A 25,614-nucleotide genomic window follows, 5' to 3' on the forward strand; every position below is an offset into this window, starting at 1 on the left:
TAAGCTATGACACATTCTCATCTATTTCTTCATGTAACTAAGGACAGTTTTGCAAACAGGCTGTCTGTAGGTAGAGCTGCTAACTATAACTTGATATATATTGGGCCTCATTTCTGGCCTTGTTCTGTGGTGTTTATCATCTGACATTGGTGGTGCCAGACCCTATTTTTAGATCCTTAGGTGATTACACTAACTGTCCTTTTCCTCTCCTGGACGAGGCAGAGTTGAAAGGTTTTCTTTAAAATGCTTTTCAATTGTTAGTATGTGTTTACGGTCACCTGAAGATCTTGTTAAGTTTCTTGTTAAGAAACTTGTGAAGTTTCTAATTCAGTAGTTCTGGGGCTGGGGTCTGCTGCTGCGGCTAAGTCGCTTCAGTTGTGTCCGACTCTGTAGACAGCCCCATAGACAGCCTCCTACCAGGCTCCTCTGTCCCTGGGATTCTCCAGGCAAGAACACTGGAGTGGGTTGCCATTTCCTTCTCCAATGCATGAAAGTGAAAAGTGAAAGTGAAGTCGCTCAGTCATGTCTGACTCTTAGCGACCTCATGGACTGCAGCCCACCAGGCTCCTCTGTCCATGGGATTTTCCAGGCAAGAGTACTGGAGTGGGGTGCCATTGCCTTCTCCAGGGCTGGGTTCTAAGATTCTGCAATTCTAGCAAGCTCCCAGGTGATGCCCCAATGCTGCTGGTTATGGATATCACTTTGAGGAGCAAGGTCCCAGACATTATTTTTGAGAAGTCAGTGGTTCCTTCCCCATCTTCTTGGCATTTTGTTCCTGTTTGATCTCCTTATTCCTATATTCCTTGACTCTATTGCAATAACTTCATTTAACCATAAGCCAGAACTGCTGAATAGGCCAAACAGCAGCCCTCTTTAATGGGTACCAAGAGCCCTTCCTCCATCTAAAGAAAATCTGCCATAGTGCCTGAATTCCTCAAATTTGGAAAATCTTCTCAAAGCCTCTGGTGAAGGATGATATTACCCAGGGGAGTAAGGTTAGCTAGACTAGTTAGGTATTTATCAGACTGGAACACCGACACATTGTCATCAGCAGGAAGAGTACTGAAAGAGTGGTAGGTACATGGGAGAGTGAGTTTTGATAGGGCAGGAGACATAGAACTTGGATACAAAAAGGCACTGAGTGTTAGAGTGAAGTTAGGTGGAATTGGACATAAAAGATGATAAAAGGGCTCCACAGGAACAGTGCTTTCTAGGTGATTTTTGGTTTGTTTGTTTCTTGTTATTTCTTTAAAATCTCTTGTTTACTTGACAAATTGCTTAGGGATATTTATTATTGGCTGCTACCCTGGGTTAGCTCCCTTTGTCCTGGCTGCTGGCTCCTTAACACCTTCATATGTAAATGAGAGCTCTCCTGGTTTGGCCAGTTGGCCTCACCTATAGACAGCCTAGCTGCTCAGCTAGGGCCCAGGGCATGAGGGCTTGGGCTATGCTAAAGGCAAGAGTGGAGGCATTAGGCAGGTGAGATGTGAAGAGGCAGTGTTCTTCCACCCTGAGTTGCTGCAGTTCCCAGCTTTTTGGAAGCACTTTACGTTGAGCCGGAATAACATTAATGCAGGTGCAGCTGGATGGCTGGAAGTGGTGATCCGGATTGCTCAGGGCAGGCACTCAGGCAGAAGGACGTTTATATGAGCTCTATAGCAAAGAGCAAGGGAAAACTGGCTCTCTAGTCCCCATCGGAAGACTGAGCTTGTATCTGAAAAGAGGACAACAGAAGCAGAAATTCTAAGATCTTTCCGCTGTTTCAAAATACAGCCCTCCCCCCACCACCCTGCGCCTATAAACACCAAACACCTGGGAGGATAACTTGGTTCCTGCCAAAAGGACCTTTTCTTCCACACCTGACCTCTCTCGATCCCCGGACCTAACCAATTGCAGAAATAATTTTCCAGGGTGGGGTTCTGCCAAATTTTATGAGATGGTCAATGGGAAAAAAGAATTAATAAACTTGTCATGAGAAGTGAGACAGGGACGGTAACTTTAGTTGTGCACAGTCTCGGCCTTAAAAGTCCAGGGGATAGTGGATCGAGGCCAAATAGTCACGGAAGCTGAAGCAAGGTGTGGGTCCGCACGGCTCGCCGCGCGCACAGAACGCTCTGTTGCTAGCTGTCGATTCCGGTCTCTGTCTCAGTCTTTGGCTCTCTCGCTCGCGTCACTCTCCGCAGCTAATGCAGAGCGATGGAGTAGCCTCAGGAGAACAGCTGGAGAGAGCTTAGAGAAAGACAAATTAATAGGAGCCTAGCGCAGCAGCAAATGCTGGAGCATAGCGCTTAGCTGACCCGTTAAATGAGCAATCCTGTTAAGTGTGTTAATCAGCAAGGTGCCAGTGAGCGGAGCAGAACGCTCTGGGAGATACCTGGCATGGAGACGGGTCTCTTTATCTGTTGCATTTCAAACCCTGTTAGTTCCTGAGTCCTTGCCCCTCTCTCCCATCACTTTTAAAGAGACGACCTCCTGGGTTTCATGACCTTGAAGACTCACGTAGTCAGGAGCACCTCTGGCAAGCCTCAGGCGCATGGCATAAAAAATCACTGCCTGGTTTTGGTGCCCGGGTTCTATCTCAGAGCCCATCCTGGGGTCCCAGCCCTCCTTGCCAACCGTTTGCCCGGCGGGTCTGGAGAACCCAGAGACTTAAGGATCTCTAATGTGGGAGGTGTGGAAAAGAGGAGTCCTCTCTGGTACTCAGAAGCTCACATTATGAATACAATTAGGCGGCATGCATCTTTAATAACACTAGGGTCTGGCCTGGGGGGAACCAACCAGGCGAACTCCTGGCTGAACTAGATACCTGCTCAACGGGTGGAACTGGGGATCAGGATAGTTGACAAACTTTGCTTATCGGTTTTTCCTGCGTTCACTCACTGGGTTCCGCGCTCGGCCTAACCCTTTAGGCTGGCGTACTCCGGTAAAGACGCTAGACGGCGCTGCTGGGACGCACTTTCTCCCGGGAAAGGTAAGAGGGAAGTGCTTTTCTCTCTCTCTCTCTCTCTTTTTAACCAGGGGATGGGGGAACTCGGGATTGGAATCCAAAGGGGTGTGGAAGAGGAGGAGGAGCAGCAGTAACCCTTTTCCGTGACGCGCCGGAGCTATTCTCTCTAATCCCCTCCTCCTCCCCGGTGTAATCAGTCAGCCCGGAGGCACCAAACTGTTAGCGACCGAGACGCAGCTGTAGGTGATTTCCACTGCCCTCCTACCCCCGCTCTAGGCAAATTCTGGAGGCAGCATCCGCGGTGGCAGGATGTGAGGCAAGCCTGGAGCGCACTTCCCGAGTACCGCTCCTTCTTCGGAGCTAGGGGAGATAATATAGGCTTTTGTGCACTGGCTGGAGAAGGTTCCCAGATAAGGTTGGAGCCGCGAACCGGCAGGAGAGAGGCGGGCAGGCAGAGTTCATACCTGCTGCCTGCACTGCCGCCAGGGCTTATAGGACCTCTGGGGCAAGCGTGCCTCGTGAGGGGTGTAGGGGCCACGGGCCGACGCGGCGGCTTCCCACCGTGCACCCTTTGGCCAAGACGAGGTGGGGCTGGAGTAAGGCTGCTCCGAAGCAAAGTCTTGGAGAAGGAAGAGGCTGAGAGGCAGGAGACTTAGGAGACTCTGGCCACGGAGCCAAGAGGAGGCACCTGGTTTCCAGCATAGCGGCTCAGTGATTTAGGAGCCCTCTTTAAACCTCTCCCTGGTCAGCTCCCCCTAAAGTCCACAGAAGCGCTGCCGAACTCTAGAAGTCTTCCTTGGGCGCGGAGAAGTTTTCTAGCATCCTCTTTGGCTAGGACTGGGAGTTGGAGAAAACGGGCGGGGCTGCCCTGTCTGGCTGCTCTGGAAGCAACCGTCTTCCCTACGCCTCCTCCGGGCCCCTCGCGTTCGGGCAGCCTCCCTTGACGCCTGGGAAGCTTGAGCCCAGGCTCTCTGCAACCTAGTTCTCTATCTCATCCTGGACTGTGATCGCCCCGACATGGAACGGCAGGCTTGAGCCCCGCTGGACGCCCCGGCTGTTTTGCAAGACTCAGACAGGTAATGCCCATTTTCAAAATCGGACAGTTAGCTGGTGAGGGCCAGGGGAGAATGTGCAGGTGACTTCAGAGAGCAGGCCGGCTGAGGCCAACGGGGACTCTGCCTCTCCTGCATCTCTGGTCCCCGCGTCAGGCAACATTTGCCGGTTTCCTTTTCCCTCATTTATCCTTCTGAGAAAGTTTAGGGACCAGAGCTCCCAGGGCCAGGGGCTCCTAGCCAAGGAGGAGCTGGAGCCCACCTGCAGGTGCTGGCTCGCCTGCCTGTGCATTACATTTCCCCTGCTGTATCTTTGTGGTCTCTGCGGCTGGAGCACGGGCTCTGTAGCCTGGAAGGCACTATCCTACTGAGTGCTTCTTTCTGACTCTACCCACAGTTGTGCCAGAAGCCAGGAGAGCAATGGGCGAGGGGATGGGGCTGAAGGTGGCTCCTGGGCGGAACAGTGAAGTGTTCCCCAGCAATACATTCCCGCTCCTGGGGATTCCCAGCGAGCCCGAAACAGAGGAGAGCTTTGGCGATCAGAGGGCAGAGAGGGCATCTAGGCCCGCCTGCCTTGAGAACCTGAATGGACCCCAGCTCAGATCCTGGGGCGCCACGTCTCCTGTCCCAGAGGAAACTCTGCTCCCCCTTGAGCTGGTTTCTCGGGTTGGGTTGAGTGACCTTCTCTGAACCATTGCACGAGGGAAAGGAGCCACAAGCGCTAAGCTGCACTTCTAACTCCTTGCAAAGGGACCCCAGAGAGGGAGAGGAGGGACAGCCACTGCATGTGACCCGACTTGCCACCCTAGGTCTGCCATTGGAGCAACTAGCTTGATTTGTCAGTATCAGATGTTTAAGAAAAAAATTCTTAAGCAGAGTGATCTGGCAAAGGAAGTGTACAGTTATAAGAATTCTCTGTTCCAGGGTTTCCTCCTAGTTCCTGCACCACCCCCCCCCCCCACCAGGCCTAGGCGTGGGGGCGCGGGGGGGGGGGAATGGGGGGGGCCCATCTCTATGACCCAGGGAATTTGCAGGAGGTGTTAGTAAACATATTTGTTTCCTCAGTGCCTCCCACATAAGTTATGCCTGGGCTGGAGTGTTTGAAAAGTACCTCTTGGCTGAAAGCTACTCTGGGGGGGGGTGGGGGGGGATTGGGGTGTGTGTGTGTGTGTGTGTGTTGGCGGGAGTCTATTCAGGAATAATCTATCCCCCACCAGTTCATTCAGTTTCATCTTCTGTTGACTTTCAAGAAGGCTTTCTTTTCCTGGTCAGGGAAGCCAAATTATAGATTATTAAACATGCCACACAGCTGGGGGTCAGGCCCCCAAGGAAGGAGAAAGAGAGGAAGGGAAGGACTTTTCCCTGAAGCCTTGCAGGTTTAGCAGCTTTGTGCTGCTCAGGAAGGCTGCCTTGGTTACCGGGCCCCTGGGAGGGAAGAAGTTAAGTGTCCAGCACAGGTGTGGAGGACTGAGATCCACTTCCCCACTGATGCCGCCAACCCCGGCATGGTCTCTCCTTGAGGAGTTAGGGGCAGTGGTTCTCATTGAATGCTTTGCTACTGGGCTTCTTGCCAACAGGGTCTTCAGCTTCTGCCTGGTCTTGTGGCTCAGGAGGCATTTTTTTTTTTTTTTTTCTCAGCATCACTTGCTTCCCCAAACAGGAATGAGGCAACTAACCTGGGGCCTAGGGTGAGTGAAATTTCCAGATATACCTGAGCCAGGGTTGTAGTGGAAGTGCCTACCTGTGCCCACTCCATCCTTTGTACTCCTCCTGCACAGAACAACCTGTTAGAGGGCCACTGCTATCCGACTGGGCTGTGCTGTGGCTGGACCCGATGCAATGGCTCTGATTCTGAGCCACCTGCTCACCGTGTGAGCTGTCCAACTTGGGGGCTGCCTTGGGGTAGATAGCCTGCAATCACGTGCAGTTGAAGCAGATAGTTTAAATAGAAAGTATTTAAATCCAGGTAAAATGTTGTGGCACCAAAGGTTCCTGGTTTGCCCAGTCTAGCTCCAGCTGGTTGGAAGGAGGAGCACATGGTGACCAAAGATGTCCTGGTGACTGTGAGCCATGGCCATTTGTGTTTCTGTCTGATGGGTCAAGACCAGACCTTCAGAGTGGAATAGCTAGGGACTTAAGCTGGTTTTACAGTATGGTCTCTGTGGCCCTCAATAATTTCTGGGTGGTCTTAACTCCAGTTGAGCAATGGGACCATTTTCCATTTCTATGAGACTCCTAATGCCAGGATGTCTGGATGCAGAGGCTAAAGGTGCTAATCAGGTATGGGGAACTTAGGGGTGCCTCTAGATTGTAGTATTTACTGACCAAATTGAGTCTGAGTCTTGATTTGCCTATTCCTTTCCTGGGACACTGTTCTTTAATTGAGTAGAACTTCCTTGTTTACCAATAATTAGTGATAGAATCCATACAGGCATATGCTACTTGGCAGGGTGTAATGGATGGCATGGCTACCTGAGGAATAGCCCAAATTACCCACTTGACATACGTCTCTGCAGGTACTAAGAGCTGAAGTTTTATTTGGCTTTAAGAAGTCATACTCTAAAGCAGCGGTCCCCAACCTTTTTGGTGCCAGGGACCAGTTTTAAGGAGGACAGTTTTTCCACGGACTGCGGTGGTGGGGGGGATGGTTTTGGGATGATTCAAGTTCATTACATTTATTGTACACTTGATTTCTAATCTAATATTGTCACTAATCTGGCAGAAGTGGTCCATGGCCCAGAGGTTGGGAACCGGGGCTCTAAAGAGTTCACCCTTATAAGAAGGAAAAACTATTCCAGCTTTGTTTAAAAAAAAACTTCACTTTATCAATTAAGTTGGCTTGCATAAATCATTGAAATGGCTCAGGGTAAAACATTTGCTGTTTGAGAAGAGGATAGGCTGAGAAAGTGAAATGGATTAAAATATGGTTGAAATGATCATACTTTGGTAAAACACAATTGTATGTTTCTATCTGTTCCTGAAAGGGAGTCAGTCCTGTGTACAACTTAATGGTTTGAGTAGATTCTGTGACAGGTTGCTGTAATATGATGAAACTTAAAGGAGAAAAAAACTACATTTTCTCCCTTGGACTTGGATATTTCTTTGACTGTGGCAGTACTGATAGGAGCCAGAACTGTTAGAAGAATGCACATGTTGCCTTCTCCATTTGAAAAGGTACTATAATCTCCTTGGTGAAAATGCCCTGTGACCCAAATGGAAGAAATAAAAAACATCCCAAATTTCAGCTGTTTAGTAATAAGACCTAAAAGTAAGGCAAATTACCACCCAATCTCAAGATGTGGCCTAACAGGGCTTCTCAGGGCTGGTTTCTAGTCATAGCTAGCAGCCCGCAACTCTTAACCCCTGAGGTTTGTCTCCTGAGCCTACACCAAGAAGCTGTGTTCAGAGCCAACTTGGTGGAGAAAGATAAATGTTGAATGTGCAATGTGTGCTTTAATTATCCTGAGCTAGGACTTGAAAATAAGCTTCTTATGAAATTTAGACTCTAAGCTATCATTGTCAAGGGATTCCAGGGTAAAACATGCCTGGCCAATATAAGACCTGATGAAAAGATGTACTTCATGGGTCCATTTGGCCAAAGCCAGCAATGAATTCAGACTTTTTGGGCTAGTTCACTTTGAACTGCTTCTCACTGAGACCAGAGGCACTAGAGTGAGTCCATCGTGGGCCAGTTTCTTTTGGGCGTCCCCAGACACAGGTATTGCTCCAAGTCTTTGATCAATCAACCTAAACACATATTCTCTGTGCCAAGGAGCCCAGCTTTAGCTGCCTTCCTGCCTTCTTGTTCTTAAATCTCACCTCTTAATGTAGCTGTTCCTTGGCTTTTCTCCTGAGTTCCAACATACTTTATATCTAACTTCCTTTATTCCATTACTGGGTGTTTTATTGGCATGTAAAATGTATTCAAACACTAATTCTCAGTCATCTATGACTCCTGTGTGTCCTTCCATTCCTGCCTCTTGCATCTTGTTATATGCCCCAAGTTCTGTCTCTGAAATACCTTTTCTCTTCTATTACTATTGCCTCTCCCTTTCAAGTCCTCTAGATTCTTTTTCTTTTTCCCTGTCCTTGCTCTCTTCCCCTTGTTCTTCCTCACAGCCACTCCTCGGCCCTTCCTCTGGGTCCCCCCACCCCTGCCCCTTCCTCTCAGTCCTTTCTTTCTGAATCCCTCCCCTTCTGCTCGGTGCCCCTCCCCTTCCCCTTGGTTCCCCCTTCTGTCCTCCCTCCCCTTAGGCTAGGTCCCTCCACCCTTCTTTTCCATCACCATCCTCTTCTCTGCATCCCCCACCCTTTCCCCTCGGTGCCCCCTCCCCTTCCTCTTTGTCCCCCCAACCCTTCCTCTCCTTCCTTTCTCTCCATCCCCTTCCCCTTTCTCTGCATCCCCCACCATTCTGATGGGTCCCCCTACCCTTTCCCTCCACCCATCCCCTTCTCTGCGTCCCCCACCGCTTCCACTTGGTCCCGCTTCCCCTTTCAATCCTTCCCACTTTCCCCTTCCACTGGGTCCCTCCACCCTACCTCTCCCATCCCCTTCTCTGTATCCCTTGCCCCTTCCACTTGGTCCCTCTTCCCATTTCAATAGGCCCCTCCCTCCTCTTCCACTGGATTCTCCCAGCCCCTTCCAACTGGTCCCCACTCCTCTTCAGCTCAGTCCCCCCACCCTTCCTCTCTGTCCCACTTCCCCTGCATTCCCCCTCTTCCACTCGGTTCCACTTCCCCTTTCACTTGTTCCCCTCTTCCACTCACTTCCCCCCACCCCTTGCCCTCAGTCCCCTCTCCCCTTTGGTTCCCCTCCTGCTCGGTAACCCCTCCTTCAGGTCTGTTCCTCCCACCCCTTCCTCTCCGTTTCCCCACTCCTTCCTCCTGGTCCTTGCTGTCAGCCCCCATCCCAGTCTCTGCATCTGCGCACTGAGCCCCCTCCTCTTCCCCTTGATTTCCCCCACCCCCTACAATTAGTCCCTCATTCCCCCTGCAGTGGGTCCCCTATTCCTTTCTGGTCAGTTGCCCCCTCCCTTTCTGCTTGGTCGCCCCTCCATCCTCCCTCTCTTTCTGCTGTTCCCCCCAACTCTCCCTCCCCTTCCTCTTGGTCCCCAGCCCCTCCTGCTCGGTCCCCCTCCCCTTCCTCTCGGTCCCCCCACCCTTTGACTTGATCCTGCCACCCTTCATCCCCATCCCCTTCTCTGCACCCCACCCCGTCATCCTTTCCACTCTGTCTCCCTTGCCATTTCAATCCGTTCCTCCTTCCCCTTCTGTGCCCTCTTCCCCTCCATCGGTTCACCCCCACCCCCTTGCACTTGGTCCCCCTACTCTTTCTCTCAGTTCCCATCCCCTTTTCTGCATCTTCCACCCTTTCCACTCAGCCCCTCTTCCCCTTGGTTCCTCCTGCCCCTTCCTCTCCATCCCCCCACCCTTCCTCTCCTTCCTCATCCCATTCTCTGCATCTCCCACCCCTTCCTCTCGGTCCTTTCTCTCCGTCCCCATCCCCTTCTTTGCATACCCCTCACACTTTCCACTCAGTCCCTCCTTCCCCTTCCTCCCGATCCCTTCCACTTCTGCCCGGTCCCCAGGTCCCCATTGTCCTTTCAGTATTCCCCCCTTCCCCTTGGTTCCCCCCATGGCTTGCAATCGGTCCCCCATTCCCTTCCACTCAGTGCTCCCTCTCCATTCTTCCTCCCCTTCTGATGGCCCCCCTCCCCTTCCTCTCAGTCCTTTCTCTGTTCCCCTCCCTTTCTCTGCACCCCCCACTCCTTCCCCTGGGACCCCTTCTCCGTCCTCCCACCATTACACTCAGAACCCCTCCCCTTCCTCTCCATTCCCCCACCCCTTTGGCTTGGTCCCCTTGCCCTTCCTCTCAGTCTCCATCCCCTTCTCAGCATCCCCCTTCCCATTTCAATAAGTCCCCCTTTGCCCTTCAACTTAATCCCCCCACCCCTTCCTCTCAGTCCTTTTTCTTTGTCCCCCTCCTCTCTGCACCGCCCACTCTTTACGCTAGGTCCCCCCAACCCCTTCGACTGGGTCCCCCCACCCCTTCTGCTCAGTCCTTTCTCTCTGTCCCCTTCCTCTTTCTCTGCATCCCCCACCCCTTACCCTGGGATCCTTTCTCTGTCACCCACCCCTTCTGCTCAGTACACCCACCCCCTTCCATTGGTCCCCCCAACACCTTCCACTGATTCCCCCCACCCTTTCTCTGTCCCCATCCCCTTCTCTGCATCTGCTGCCCCTTCCACTCGGGGTCCCCCTTCCCCTTTCAGTCCTTCCTCCCTTGCCTTTGGTTACCCAGTCCCTTGTAATCAGTCCCCCATTCTGCTTCCACTCAGTTCCCCTCTCCCCTTCTGCTCTGTCCTCCTCTCTCCATTCCCCACTCCCCTTCCACTCAGTACACTCCTTTTGCTCAGTTTCCCCCACCCCTTCCTCTCAGTCCTTTCTCTCAGGTCCTCTTCTCTGCATCGTGCCCCTTCCACTTAGTTCTCCTCTTCCCTTCCACTGTGTCCCCTGCTCTCCATCCCCCTCCCCTTCCATTTGGTTCCCCATCCCCTTCCACTTTGTACCCCTGGTCCATCTGCTCTTCTGCTCGGTTTCCTCACCCCACCCCTTCCTCTTGGTCTTTCCTCTCCATCTCTGCATCCCTGGCACGTTCCACTGAGGCCCCCATTCCTCTTCCACCTGGTCCCCCCTTCCCCTCTGTTACCCCCCTCCCCTTAGTTCAGTTCACCCCTTCCCTTCCATTCAGTTCCCCCTCCCCTTCTGCTCTGTCTCCCCCGATTCTGTTCGGTCCCCAAAACTCTTTCTCTCTGGTTCCTTTCTCTCCATTCCCATCCCCTTCTCTGCGCACCGGTCCTTGTCCTTTCCACTTGGTCTCCTTTTCCTTTTCAATCAGTCCCCCTTCCCCTTCTGCCCTCTACCCCTTCTCCCCTTCCACTCAGTCCCCCTTTCCCTTTCCCATTTTCCCCTTGGTTCCCCCCACCTCTTTCATTCACTCCTGCCCCTTCCTCTTGGTCCGCTGGCTGCTCCTTCCTCTCTGTCCCTGTCCCATTCTCTGCATCTCCTGCCCTTTCCACTGGGTCCCCCTTTCTTCTTCCACTTGGCCCCCCTTCCCCTTCTGTTGAGTCTCCCACTCCCCCAACCCATCCTCTTGAACCCCCCAGCCAGTCTTTCTGTCCCACCCCGTTCTCTGCATCCCCCACCCCTGCCTCACTGTCCTCCTCCCCTTTATCTAGCCCCCTCTCATCTCCTTCCTCTCTGTTCTCCCTCCCGTTCCTCGCTTCCCTCGATTCCTCTATGTTTTTCATCTCCATTGCCCGCTCAGTTTCTCCCTCATGGCCCTCCCCTTGCCCTATGTCCCCTCTCCTCCCTCCGCCTTTCCTCTCCATCCCCAGGCCCTTCCTTTTGCCCCCTCTCTTCCTGTAACCTGGCCTGCTGTTTCCATCCTCTCTTCCCTCCCTCATCCTGCCTTTGCCTCCTTCTTTCCCAGTCCAGATTCTTGACCTGGTCTACTATAAAAACCTCTCATTATCTTTGCTCTGCTCTCCAATATATTCTGCATATTAGAAGTAATCTTCCTGAAGAGCTTTTAACTGGTTAGTTAAAAGTGTTGAATACATAGTGAGTGGATTGAATGGTATGCACTGTTACCAAGTCACAAAGACTTTTCTGACATGGACATGAGTTTGAGTAAACTCTGGGAGTTGATAGATAGGGAGGCCTGGCGTGCTACAGTCCATGGGGTCGCAAACAGTTGGCCAAGACTGAGAAACTGAACTGAATAAATTCAGTACTTTGTACTGTAACCTTAGAAAGTTCTATACCCCTGTACTACATAATGTGTTCTGCACATACACAGTTCTTCACCACTGTACATAATGTGGCCAAGTATTTGGTGGGAATTCAAATATCAGATTTGGTAGATTGAACTGGGTGACCTGTTACTATGAACCCAGATCGTGTAAATATCAAGGGACTCAAATAAGATAGATTATCCTATCAGTTTGCCTTATGAAATTATGCCTTTATAAAAAAATTATTAAGACTGTGTTGTAGAGTCTTCTGTGTTTTAGTCTGTTACTATGTATTCCTGAATAGGTTGCCTTGTCCTGGCTTACTTGGCTGTGTATCACTATAAGAATTATCTAGGTCACTATATTTTGTTATTGGAGGAAGAAGTGGCAACCCACTGCAGTATTCTTGCCTGTGAAATTGCATGGAGAGAGAAGTCCGGCAGGCTACTGTCCATGTGATCCCAAAGAGTTGAACATGACTGAGCACCCACAGCATACTCTGTTATGAATTTTTAACATTTATATTGTGCATGTTTTATACTTTGTTAAATGCATTTCCCTTTCCTTATCTTGCTTAATGTTCAAAATGATCTTGTGAGGTGGATGATTCTTCCTATATTACAAATGCTAGAAAGCAAGCATCCAAATATTTCAGTGATTTCTCCAAGGTAATATATTTAAGTTGGAAAACTTTATTTTATTGATACCAGAAATCTATTATTGCTCTGAGGTTCAGAGCTTAGATGATACTAGTCTAAAACAACTTCATTCTCTCTCTACTAGCTATAAAGTCAGGAGCAGATTCTTTGGTCAGAATCTGAGGTCCTTTGAGATTTAGCATTGGCGTACCTAGTCAGCCTTATTTCTTTTTTTTTTTTTTAATTTTATTTTATTTTTAAACTTTACAATATTGTATTAGTTTTGCCAAATATAGAAATGAATCTGCCACAGGTATACCCGCGTTCCCCATCCTGAACCCTCCTCCCTCCTCCCTCCCCTACCCTCCCTCTGGGTCGTCCCAGTGCACCAGCCCTAAGCATCCAGTACCGTGCATCGAACCTGGACTGGCGACTCGTTTCATACATGATATTATACATGTTTCAATGCTATTCTCCCAAATCTCCCCACCCTCTCCCTCTCCCACAGAGTCCATAAGACTGATCTATACATCGGTGTCTCTTTTGCAGTCTCGTACACAGGGTTATTGTTACCATCTTTCTAAATTCCATATATATGCGTTAGTATACTGTATTGGTGTTTTTCTTTCTGGCTTACTTCACTCTGTATAATAGGCTCCAGTTTCATCCACCTCATTAGAACTGATTCAAATGTATTCTTTTTAATGGCTGAGTAATACTCCATTGTGTATATATACCATAGTCAGCCTTATTTCTCACTACCTTGCTGCTCACATGATGATCTAGTGGAACCAAACCATTCACCATTGTGCAACATAACCTTTTATTATCCATAATTTACGGTTTTTCTTATGCCATTCGTTTATTGTGGACTTCTTCAGTCCCTCCCATCTCTAATTCTCTGCCTGTTGAGAATGAACTGTATTCAAGAAGCAGCAGCTTTAGTGCCACCTCTTCCATGTATCCGTCCCTAATTTCTCTCTAATGCTCCATAGTCAAAGGAGAAGGCAATGGCACCCCACTCCAGGCCTCTTGCCTGGAAAATCCCATGGATGGAGGAGCCTGGTGGGCTGCAGTTCACTGGGTCGCAAGAGTCAGACACGACCGAGCAACTTCACTTTCACTTTTCACTTTCATGCATTGGAGAAGGAAATGGCACCCCACTCCAGTGTTCTTGCCTGGAAAATCCCAGGGATGGGGGAGCCTGGTGGGCTGCCGTCTATGGGGTCGCACAGAGTCGGACACGACTGAAGCGACTTAGCAGCAGCAGCAGCACTGTATCACATCTACTAAAGTTTAAACTTGTAGAAGGTTATCAAATCTATCTCTTATTCTGCTGAGTGTCATGAATACAGGGGGGCATTCATTACATATTTCATTGAGTTGCCATTGAAATTTCAACGTTAGCCTTAGTACTTCACTGAAAATCTCTGTCAAAATGATAGCTACAGGTTAAATAGGAAATGGCCAATTTTATTATCATCCAATAATGCTACAACCAAACCAGTTGATCCTAATGGAAATCAACCCTGAATATTCACTGGAAGGACTGATGCTGAAGCTCAAATACTTGGGCCATGTGATCCAAAGAGCCGACCCCACTGGAAAAGATTCTGATGCTGGCAAAGATAGAGGACAGGAGGAGAAGGTTGGACAGGAGGACAGGAGAGAGGACAAGATGGTTGAATGGCATCGCTGACTGAGTGAACATGGTTTTGAGCAAATTCAAGGAGATAGTGAAGGAGAGGGAAGTCTGGCATGCTACAGTTCATGGGGTTGCAAAGAGTTGAACATGACTCAGCAACTGAACAACAACAATAATGCAGTTAAGAAGTATAATAGAGATGTGATTTTTTAAAAATAGTTCTTTTCTAGAATTGCTATCTGATAAACATGTGATTATACAAATTTAAAATGATTACAATTAAATACAACTAAAAATTCAGTTCCTCAGTCACAGGAGTCATAGTTCAGGTTGTCCAAAGTCATGTGACTAATGATTCAGTTCAGTCATTCAGTCGTATCTGACTCTTTGCAACCCCATGGACTGCAGCACGCCACGCTTCCCTGTCCATCACCAACTCCCGGAGCTTGCTCAAACTCATGTCCATCGAGTTGGTGATGCCATCCAACCATCTCATCCTCTGTCGTCCCCTTCTCCTTATGCCTTCAATCTTTCCCAGCATCAGGGTCCTTTCCAATGAGCCAGTTCTTTGCATCATGTGGCCAAAGTATTGGAGCTTCAGCTGCAGCATCAGTCCTTCCAATGTGTGTCTGTTTCTTTGGAAATAGTAAAGTATTTCCAAATATGCTATGGATTTTAAGATGTGATAAAGAGTTATTTCAAACCCATGGATTAGGAGAAGGGACAGGCTTTTCAATAAATGCACTTAGGACAACAGGGCTCAGTATGTAAATCAAAGTCCCAGTTGTGTTTTTTTCACACTAAAAAAGTCCCAGTTGGGTCAAAGATTTAAGTGTAAAAAAATTAAACTATAAAGGGAAATACAGATAGACCTAGAGATTGTCATGCTAAGCGAAGTGAGCCAACACAGAGAAAGACAAATACCATATGATATTGCTTATATGTGGAATTAGGGAAAAAAAGGATACAAATGAATGTGTATATAAAACAGAAATAGACCCACAGACATAGGAAACAAACTTATGGTTACCAAAGGGGAAAGAGGGGAAATGATCAATTAGAAGTTTGGGAATAACATATACACACAACTGTATATTGATATAAAATAGACAACTATTAAGGACCTCCCAGGGAACTATATTCAATATACTGTGCAGGGAACTATACTCAATATTTTGTAATAACCTATAAGGGAAAATAATTTTAAAGTATACATATATACATTTAAAAGTTTATATATTCTTACTTAACATATATTTATAATTTTATAGTTTCAAAGTTAAAGATTTTCTAATCACTTTATGAAGACCAATAACTCAAAGAAATACTAATAAATTTTACCTTCAAAAAAGCTCTATGGCCAAAAATATACTATAATCAAGATTGAAAAAACAGCAAACTAGGAAAAAAATATCTGATATAAATATTAGATATTCTTAATATATAAAGATTCTACATGTCAAATATAAAGTAAATGTCTAACAGAAAAATGGTGAAAAGTTATGAAAATAATATTCATAAAAGAATACCAGTAGACAAACTCACTTTGAAAATAGAAACTAATAGTTTTCACCTATCAGATTAGAGAAGATTTATGGCATTAAGAAAACACAGTGTAGGGATATGGATGAGCTAATGCACTGTTAACTCAGTACATTTCCAGAGGGTTATTTAGCAATTTGTATACAAATGTGAAATGTACATACCTTCTATAAGCTAGTGATTTTACTAAAAGTTTATTGTAAAAACATAAATGCAAATAATACAAGATACATACACAAAAAAGCTTAACATTTTTTTGTGTACTTTGTTTATAGTGGCAATACTTTGGAAACAAGTTAACTGGCTATAATAGTGGATAGACTAGTTAAATTGGGATGATGTGAATTTAGCCAATTAGTATGTACAAATTAAAGATAATGTAGATGTACATTTATTGATATGTAAATATATTTGTATATAATTTAATGGAAAAGATTACAAAGCAGCATAATTCAATTTCTTCTTATTTTTATATATTTCTGTATAGCTACATGTGCTTATAAACATGAAAACCTATAGAAAATTGTTCACCAAAATGTTAGTTATTGGTGGAGGGATTTTGGATTTTTCTTTAAAAAATTTTTGTTTTTAATTGTTTAGACTTACAATGAGAATAATAACGTGATATAATGCAGATGCAGGTAAAATACTCAATACACAATACTCAAATACTTGCTGCATGGTGGCAGTTTATTATGCTTCTATCATTTACACAATAAGCTAGTCAAAGCTAGATGGCAAATTTCAGAAGGATTCAAATGATAAATGTGGAAAAAAGGAATGCATATAATAACCTGCATAAAACAAAATTGGAAAGAATTCCTAATAATAGAAAAAGCTAAGAAGAATCAATAGTTTTAAGAAGAATCAATCGTTTTACTTTACATTGAAGATATATATGTGTAAAACACAATAATAACAGATAAATTGGGATGAAAATTACAATATATGACAGACAACGCCGTATTTTTACTCCAAAATACAACTTTTCATCTGCTAACCACACCCAAATAATTATGCTATTTGTATTTTTATTTTTGTACTATAAATAGATTGTCATTGTTGTTAGTGTTTAGTTGCTAAGTCATGTTTGACTCTTTTGTGACCTCATGGATTGTAGTCCGCCAGGCTTCCCTGTCCATTGGATGTCCCAGGCAAGAATACTGGAGTGGGTTTCTCTTTCCTTCTCTAGGGGATCTTCCCAAAACAGGGATTGAATCCACATCTCCAGCATTGCAGACGGATTCTTTACCACTGAGCCACCTGGGATAAAGCCCTATAAATGCATGCCTAAAGTTATAGTATTTCACATCTCACTTCATTAAATAATGCCTGCATTATTTCTGGTAAGTTATAGATTGGTGGGGAAAGGACCACACATTGTAATTTCCTGATTTAAGGTTCTTTCCTGAGACAAGGAAAAAGCCTCATAAAATGGGAACAGGTGCAGCATATCTTAGCATGGGCTTAATCTGGTCCCTAGTTCCCTATAGATTTACAGCTGCCAGTGCCACTATCTGTACAGGGAACAGTCCTGTCAGACTCAAAAAATAGCATATTTTTCTCCCCTGCAGCATTAGTTTTTTCTACTCATACTGTCATCACTTTTCTGGGCGGGGGGGGCGGGGGGGAACACCTTGTACTAACAATCTTTGTACTTCTATTTAAGGAGTATTTAGAACTAATAGGCTCTACTGCTTCTTGAACCCTACTCAACATTAACAAGGCCAAATATTTTACTGAGGAAAGAGCCAGATCAGTGCTGACATCTCCCTGGATAAAATATCTGCCTTGAGCTTTCTAGGATACAAAAAAATAAAAATAAAAATCCATTTCCCTGATGTCTACCCACTAGTTCTTATTTGATATTTTTAGTGAGTGGTTCTGACACTGAGTTTGAACCAAGAACTATGACCAGACTCTCCTATATTACACACAGTAATGATAGCTATCCTCTACTTTGGACTAGTTATATTCTGGGCATTGTTCTAAGTGCTATATATATATAATCATTTTATCATAACCTATCTCACTGGAAGGTAGGTAGCGTTTTTATTTGTATTTTAAATAGAAAAAATGGAGACACAGAAGTTCAGTGGTTTGCCTAAAAAGTCACAAAGCTATTGAAATGACTATTCTGGGATGAGAAAATAACTAGTTTTGCTCTAGAACCTGTGCATTTAAACATGATACAAAAGTAGGTATATGCATATATGCTAAGATAGTATATTTTATTTTTCCTGAATGCTGTTGTAACAGGTCACTTTTAGTTCCTTTGTTTAGCTTTCAAATTTTCTACAATTAAGATATGTTACTTCTATAATCACAAAGATGCATGATATTAACAATTGAATCAGAGCTTCAGATTGCGCCATGGATATAGCCCTCTTAACTTTTTGATTTTGGTTTTCTGGACTTCCCTTATGGCTCAGCTGGTAAAGAATCTGCCTGCAATGTGGGAGACCTGGATTCAACCCCTGGGTTGGGAAGATCCCCTGGAGAAGAGAAGGGCTACAGACTCCAGTATTCTGGCCTGGAGAATTCCGTGGACTGTATAGTCCATGGGGTCGCAAAGAGTCGGACACGACTGAGCAACTTTCAAGTAATCTAAGGCATTAGTACCATAGTACATATTAATCAAAAAGTCCATCTATAATTTGAATGGTACTTAATAGTCTGCTGATAGGAAGATACCTGTATTTCACAACTGAAATTTATAGTGGGATCACCCCTGAAACTTTTGCTTTAAAGCTGAGAGTGTTTGATTCTCAAGTTGAGCCTAGTGAGAAGTTTTGCCGACTCCTTACTAATATTTCTTTGTCTCTCATCCAGCCTAAGTCTTGTCATATGTTCCTCTTGCTAGTCTTATCTAATTCTAGAATCATCTTGTCATTAAACCTGTTCAGAACTCCTCTCATTCTTGGATTAATTGATCAATTTCTATGCCCTAATATCTATGGCTGAACTCTTCTAGAAGAATCCAACTTCATCAAGACCAGTGCAACAACCAGTGCATGGTCTACAACCTAACCTAAGCTCAGACCTTCAGAGTTGCTAAGAAGACTTTAAAGTTTTTATCAAAGTATAGCTGATTTATTAAATTATATTAATTTGATTATATTGAAATTTGATTTTATTAAAAAGCAGAGACATTACCTTGCCAACAAAGGTCCATCTAGTCAAAGCTATGGTTTTTACAGTAGTCATGTATGGATGTGAGAGTTGGACCATAAAGAAAGCTGAGCACCAAAGAACTGATGCTTTTGAACTGTGGTGTTGGAGAAGACTCTTGAGAGTCCCTTGGACTGCAAGGAGATCCAACCAGTCCATCCTAAAGGAAATCAGTTGTGAATATTCATTGGAAGGACTGATGCTGAAGCTTATGCTCCAATACTTTGGCCACATGATGCAAAGAACTGACTCATTGGAAAAGACCCTGATGCTGGGAAAGATTGAAGGCAGGAGAGAAGGGGACAACAGAGGATGAGATGGTTGGATGGCATCACCGACTCAATGGACATGAATTTGAGCAAGCTCCGGGAGTTAGTGATGGACAGGGAGGCCTGGCGTGCTGCAGTCCATGGGGTCGCAAAGGGTCGGAGATGACTGAGCAATTGAACTGAAAGCTGATTTATAGTATTATATTACTTTCAGGTGTGCAACATAGTAATGTGATATTGTTATAGATTATACTCCATTTAAAGTTATGAAATAGGGACTATATTCCCTGTGTATTACATCCTTGTATCTTATTTTATACCTTAGAGTATGTGCCTTTTAGTCCCTTTCCCCTGTGTTGCCACTCCTGCCACCACTCTCCCCACTCACAAGCACTAGTTTATTCTCTGTATCTGTGAGTTTCTTTCTATTTTGTTATATTCATTTGTTTGTTTTGTTTCTTATATTTTACCTGTGATATTTTGCAGTATTTGTCTTTTTTGTCTGGTTTATTTCACTAATTGTAATACCTTACAGGTCCATCCGTGTTATTACAAATGGCAAAAGCTTAATCTTTTTATGGCTGAGTAATATTCCATTTCATATATATGTATGTATTGGATTTCTTTATGCATTCATTTGTTGATGGGCACCTGCATTGCTTCCCTGTCTTAGTTACTGTAAATAATGCTGCTGTGAATATTGGGGTACATATAGCTTTTCAAAGTAGTGCTTTTTTTTTTCTTCAGATGTATATGCAACAATGGAATTGTTGGATCATATGGTAGTTCTACTTTTAATTTTTTTAGGAACTGTCATACTATTTTCCATAGTGTGTGTACCAATTTATGTACCCGCCAATAGTGTACTAGAGTTCCCTTTTCTCTGTAACCTCACCAACATTATTATTTGTTGTCTTTTTTAATGATAGGCATTCTGACAGGTGTAAGATTTCCCAATGTAGTTTTCATTTGCATTTTCCTGATGATTAGATATTGAGGGTCTTTTCATATACCTGTTGAATATTTGTATGTTGTCTTTGGGAAAATGCCTATTCAGGAAATGTACCCATTTTTAATAGTTTTATTTACTTTTCTGATATTGAGTTTTATATACTCCTTATATAGTTTGGATATTAACCCTTATCAGACATATCATTTAGATATCTTCTCTGATTCAGTAGGTTGTCTTTTCATTTTGTTTATGATTACCTCTCCTATGCAAAAGCTTTTAATTTTACTAGGTCCCTAAAGTACTGCTAAGACTTTTTATCAAATAGTGTACTGCCTTTGTTTTCATGTAGGAATTTTATGGTTTCAAATCTTACATTTAGGTTTTAATCCATTTCAGTTAATTTTTGTATATGGTCTAAGAAAATGTTCTAGTCTCATTTTACATATAGCTGTCCAGTTTCCCCAGCACCACTAATTGAATAAACTGTCTTTTCCCCATTGTGTATTCTTGTATCACTTGTCATAGATTAATTGACCATATGTCTGTGGCCTTATTTCTGTGCTCTCTTATCTATTCCATTGATCGATGTGTCTGTTTTTGTTTCAGTACTATACTGTTTTGAGTATTATATCTATGTATATTCTGAACTCAGAGAGCATGATACCTCCAATTTTGTTCTTTTTTCTCAAGATGGCTTTGGATATTTGGGGTCTTTTTGGTCCCATAAAATTTTAGGATTATTTGTTACAGTTCTGTGAGAAATATCATAGATGTTTTTATAGGTACTTCATTAAGTCTTAGGTCTTTCACCTCCTTGGTTAAGTTTATTCCTAGCTATTTTATTCTTTTTTTTTTTGCAATTGTTTGCAATGGGATTATTTTCCTTCTCCTTCTGGTAATTTATTATTAGTGTATAAAAAAGCAACATGTTTCTGAATATTAATTTGTACCATGCAACTTTACTAAGTTTATTTATTCTAATGCTGTTTTTGGTAGAGACTTTAAGGATTTCTATATATAGTATGATGTTATCTGCAAGTAGCGACAGGTTTACTTCTCTTCCAATATGCATACCTTTTATTTCTTTTTACTTGTTCGATTCCTAAGGGTAGGACGGCCAATGCTATGTTAAATAGAAATAATGAGAATTGCCATCCTTGTCTTGTTCCAGATTTGAGGAGAAGGTTTCAGTTTTACACCACTGAGTATGAGGTTAGTTGTGATTTTGTCATAAATAGCCTTTATTATGTTGAGATGTGCTGTGCTTAGTCACTCAGTCGTGTCTGACTCTTTGTGACTTCATGGACTATAGCCCGGCAGGCTCCTCTGTCCATTGGGGCTCTCCACGCAAGAATCCTGGAGTGGATTGCCATGCCCTTCTCCAGGAGATATTCCCAACCCAGGGATTGAACCCAGGTCTCCAGCATTGTGGGTGCATTCTTTACTGTCTGAGCCACCAGGGAAGCTCAACATATGCTGAACTATACTCACTCTATTCCACCTTTGTTGAGAGTTTTAACATAAATATATGTCATTTTGTCAAATGCTTTTTCTGCATCTATTGAGAGGATATTTATACTTCTTTTTGTTAATGTAGTGTATTCCATTCGTTTATCTGTGGATATTGAACCACTCTTGCATCCTTGGAATAAATACCCCTAGATCATAGACTATGATTCTCTTTACATATTGTGGTATTAATTTGCTAGTATTTGGTTGAGCATTTCCCATATATATTCATCAGGGATATTAGCCTGTAATTTTATTTTTTTGTAGAATGTTTGTCGGTTTTTGTATCAGGATAATGGTGGCCTCATAGAAAGAATTTAGAAATGTTCCCTCCTCTACAACTTTTTGGAATAATTTTGGAAGAATAAGTATAATTTCTTTGTATGTTTGGTAGAATTCTCCAGTGAAGTTGTATATTATAGTTCTGGATTTCTGTTTGTTGAGAGTTTTTTTTCATTACTGATTAAATGTCAATACTAGTAATTGGTCTGTTTGGGTTGTCTGTTTCTTCCTGATTCAGACCTAGAAGATTGTTTGTTTCCAGGAATTTATGCATTTCATCTAGGTTGTCAAGTTTGTTGGCATATAACTGTTTATACTATTCTCTTATGATTGTTTGTATTTTTGTGATATTAATTGTAATTTTTCCTCTTTCATATATTGTGTTCTCTTTTCTTAATGAGCCTGGCTAATTGCCTACAAATTTTTAAGAATTGTTTAAAAACTAGGTCTTGGTTTCATTGTCTTTCCTATTTCTATTTTTTTGTTGTTGTCTGTTTTGACTTTGGGCTTTGTTTGTTCCTCTTTTTCTAATTTTTTTTAGAACCAGATTTTGATTTTTTTTTTTTTTTTTTTTTAGATTTTTCTTGTTTCTGAAGTAGGCCTGAGTCTCTATAAACTTCACTCTTAGAACTGATTTTGGGACTCCAATAGATTTTGGCAAGTTGTCTTTTAATTTTCACTCGTCTCAGTGTATTTTCAGATTTCCTATTGATTTCTTCATTGACCCATTTCTTTTTAGTAGCATGTTGTTTAGTGTCCTCCTATAATTGATTTCTAGCTTAGTAATATTGTGGTTGGAAAAGATGTTTAATTCCTATATCCTTAAATCTGTTGAGCCTTCTTTTGTGGCTTAGCCTGTAATCAATCCTGGAGAACATTCCTTGTACAGTTGAAAATATTGTTTATTTTGCTAATTTTTTGATGGAATGTCCTTTAGATATCTATTATGTTCAACTGGTCATTTAAGGCCTCTGTTTCCTTATTTACTTTCCATCTGGGTGATGTGTCTATTAATGTATAAAGGGTATTAAAGCCCATCATCATTATTGTATTACTGTCAGTTTTCCCTTTATGTCTGTTAATATTTGCTTTATATATTTGCTTTAATATATTTAGGTGCTCATGTATTTAGGTGCATATATGTTTACAAATATTGACTTCTTGTTTTGGTCACTTTTTCATTACTTAATTCATTTCTTTGTCTTTTATCATAGACTTTAAAAAAATCTACTTTGAGTTGAATATTGCTACCCCATAATTCTCTTAATTTCTGTTTCATAGAGTAAGTTTTTCCATCCTGTGTGTGACTTTATCTATGAAGTGAGTCTATTGTAGCCAGCATACAGTTGGGTCTTACTTTTTTCAATCCAACTCCCTATGTATATCGGTTGTAGCATTTAGTCTGTTGACATTTAAAGTGATTATTCATATGTATGTACTTATTACCATTTTGTTACTTGTTTTCTGGTTCTTTTTTTCTTCTTTTAGTTCTTCCACTTTGGCTTAATGACTTTCTTTAGTGTTATGTTTGTGTTCCTTTCTGTCTAGTTTTTTGTATCTATTATAGGTTTTTTAAATCAATATTTTAATTGGATTTGATTTACAATGTGTTAATTTCTGCTGTGCAGCAAAGTGTTTCAGTTATACATACATTCTTTTTAAATATTTTTTATTATGGTTTATCATAGGATATTGAATATAGTTCTCTGTGCTATACAGTGGGGCCTTGTCTATCCATTCTATGTTATAGGTTTTTGACTTGTGATTACAATGGAGCTATATTTTTTGAACTGTAACTCTATTTATTTTGAATTAAAATGACTATCCATTTAAACATATTCTAAAAGATTTACATTTTCACTCCCCATCCCCCCTGTTTTGTGTTTTTAGGGTCATCTATTTCATCTCCATGCTAATTCCTTAGCTGTTCATTGTAGTTGTAGTTGATTTTATATTTTTGTCTTTTAACCTTCATAATACCTTATTTAAGTAGTTGATCCACTGTTGTTGCTCAGTTGCTAAGTCATGTCCAACTCTTTGTGACCCCATGGACTGCAGCAAGCCAGGCTTCCTTGTCCTTCACTATCTTCCAGAGTTTTTCCTCAAACAGAAGCCCATTGAGTCAGTGGTGCTTTCTAACCATCTCATATTCTGCTGATCCCTTCTTCTGCCCGCAGTCTTTCCCAGATTCAGGATCTTTTCCAGTGAGTCAGCTCTTCGCATCAGGTAGCCAAAGTATTGGAGCTTCAGCATCAGTCCTTCCAATGAATATTCAGGATTGATTTCCTTTAGGATTGACTGATTTGGTCTCCTTGCTGTCCAAAGGACTCTCAAGAGTCTTCTCAAGCACCACAATTCAAAAGCATTAATTGCTTGGCCTTCAGCCTTCTTTATGGTCCAACTTTCACATCCATACATGACTCCTGGAAAAACTGTAGATTTGACTATTTGGACCTTTGTTGTCAAAGTGATGTCTCTGCTTTTCAATACACTGTCTGGATTTGTCATAGCTTTTCTTCTAAGGAGCAAGTGTCTTTTAATTTCATGGCTGCAGTCACTGCAGTGATTTTGGAGTTCGAGAAAATAAAGTCTGTCACTGTTTCCATTTTTCCCCCATCTATTTGCCATGAAGTGATGGGACCAGATATGATACCTTTACTGTATATTTGCCTTTACCAGTTTGACATTTCCTTTCCTATAATTTGTTTTAGTCACTTATTTATCACTTAAGACTCTTGAACTCTTCTTGTGAAGGCAGTTTGATACTGATCAACCTTTAGTTTTTGCTTGTCTGCTAAGCTTTTTATCTCTCCCTAAATTCTGAATAATAACCTTGAAGTATAGAGTTTCCTAGATTGTAGGTTTCTTCCTTCCAACACTTTAAATATATTATGCCACCCCCTTCTGGCATGCAAAGTTTCTGCAGAAAAGTTAACTTATAGCTTTATGGGGGTTCACTTGTGACCCTTTGTTTTTCTCTTTCTGCCTTTAATGTCCTCTCTTTAACTATTGCCATTTTATTTTAGTCATGATGTTTCTTAATGGAAGGAGGACATGGCAACCCACTCAAGTATTCTTGCCTAGAGAATCTCCATGGACAGAGGAGCCTGGCGGGCTGCAGTCCATGGGGTCGCAAAGAGTCGGACATGACTGAGCAACTAAGTACAGCACGTGTCTTTATGTGGATCTCTTTGGGTTCATCTTGTTTCGGATTCTCTGTACTTCTTGAAGCTGCACATCTTGTTCTTAGAGAAGTTTTCAACCATAATTCCGTAATACATTTTCTTTAATTTTCCCTCTTATTCTTCTGGGACACCTATAATGCAAATATTGGTATGCTTGATGTTGTCTCAGAGGTCCCATAAACTATCCTCATTCTCTTATATTTGTTTTACTTTTTTCTGTTCTGATTGGGTTATTTCCATTATTCTGTCTTCCAGATTACTTTAGTCATTTTTTTCTATATCACCTAGTTAATTCCTTCTAGTGTATTTTTTCATTTCAGTTATTATGTTCTTCAGGTCTTACTGGCTCTTTTAAAATATTTTTTAACTCCTTGTTGAAATTCTCACTGTGTTCATCTATTATTTTCCCAAGTTCAGTTAGCATTTTTATTACTAATTCTTTGAACTGTTTATCAGATAAATTATTTGTCTTTGTTTAGGGGTTTTCTTCAAGATTTTTTCCTTGTTTGTTCATTTGAGATGTATTCCCATGTCTTCTAATTTTGTTTCTATGAAATTAAGTGAAACAGTTACTTATCCCAGTCTTGAAGGAGTGTCCTCATGTGGGAGCATCTCTATGCTGGTGT

At 43.0% G+C, this 25,614-nt stretch overlaps 1 protein-coding gene across 2 annotated transcripts in view; it reads left to right on the forward strand.

Annotated features, from left to right (window-relative positions):
* IL1RAPL2 (interleukin 1 receptor accessory protein like 2) overlaps positions 1–25,614 on the forward strand; it is a 1,456,614-nt gene that overhangs the window by 274,779 nt on the left and 1,156,221 nt on the right. Inside the window, exon 1 of one of the 2 annotated variants that reach the window (XM_027533546.1) lies at positions 3,113–4,023. The exons of the other annotated variant lie outside the window; for it this stretch is intronic. The gene's annotated coding sequence lies outside the window, so the exon portion shown is untranslated. Of the gene's footprint in view, positions 1–3,112; positions 4,024–25,614 lie in introns of those variants that run through there. 2 annotated transcript variants of the gene reach the window in all.

Source organism: Bos indicus x Bos taurus, chromosome X (assembly GCF_003369695.1).
Source record: "Bos indicus x Bos taurus breed Angus x Brahman F1 hybrid chromosome X, Bos_hybrid_MaternalHap_v2.0, whole genome shotgun sequence".
In the NCBI taxonomy this organism is placed as follows: Eukaryota; Metazoa; Chordata; class Mammalia; order Artiodactyla; family Bovidae; genus Bos; species Bos indicus x Bos taurus.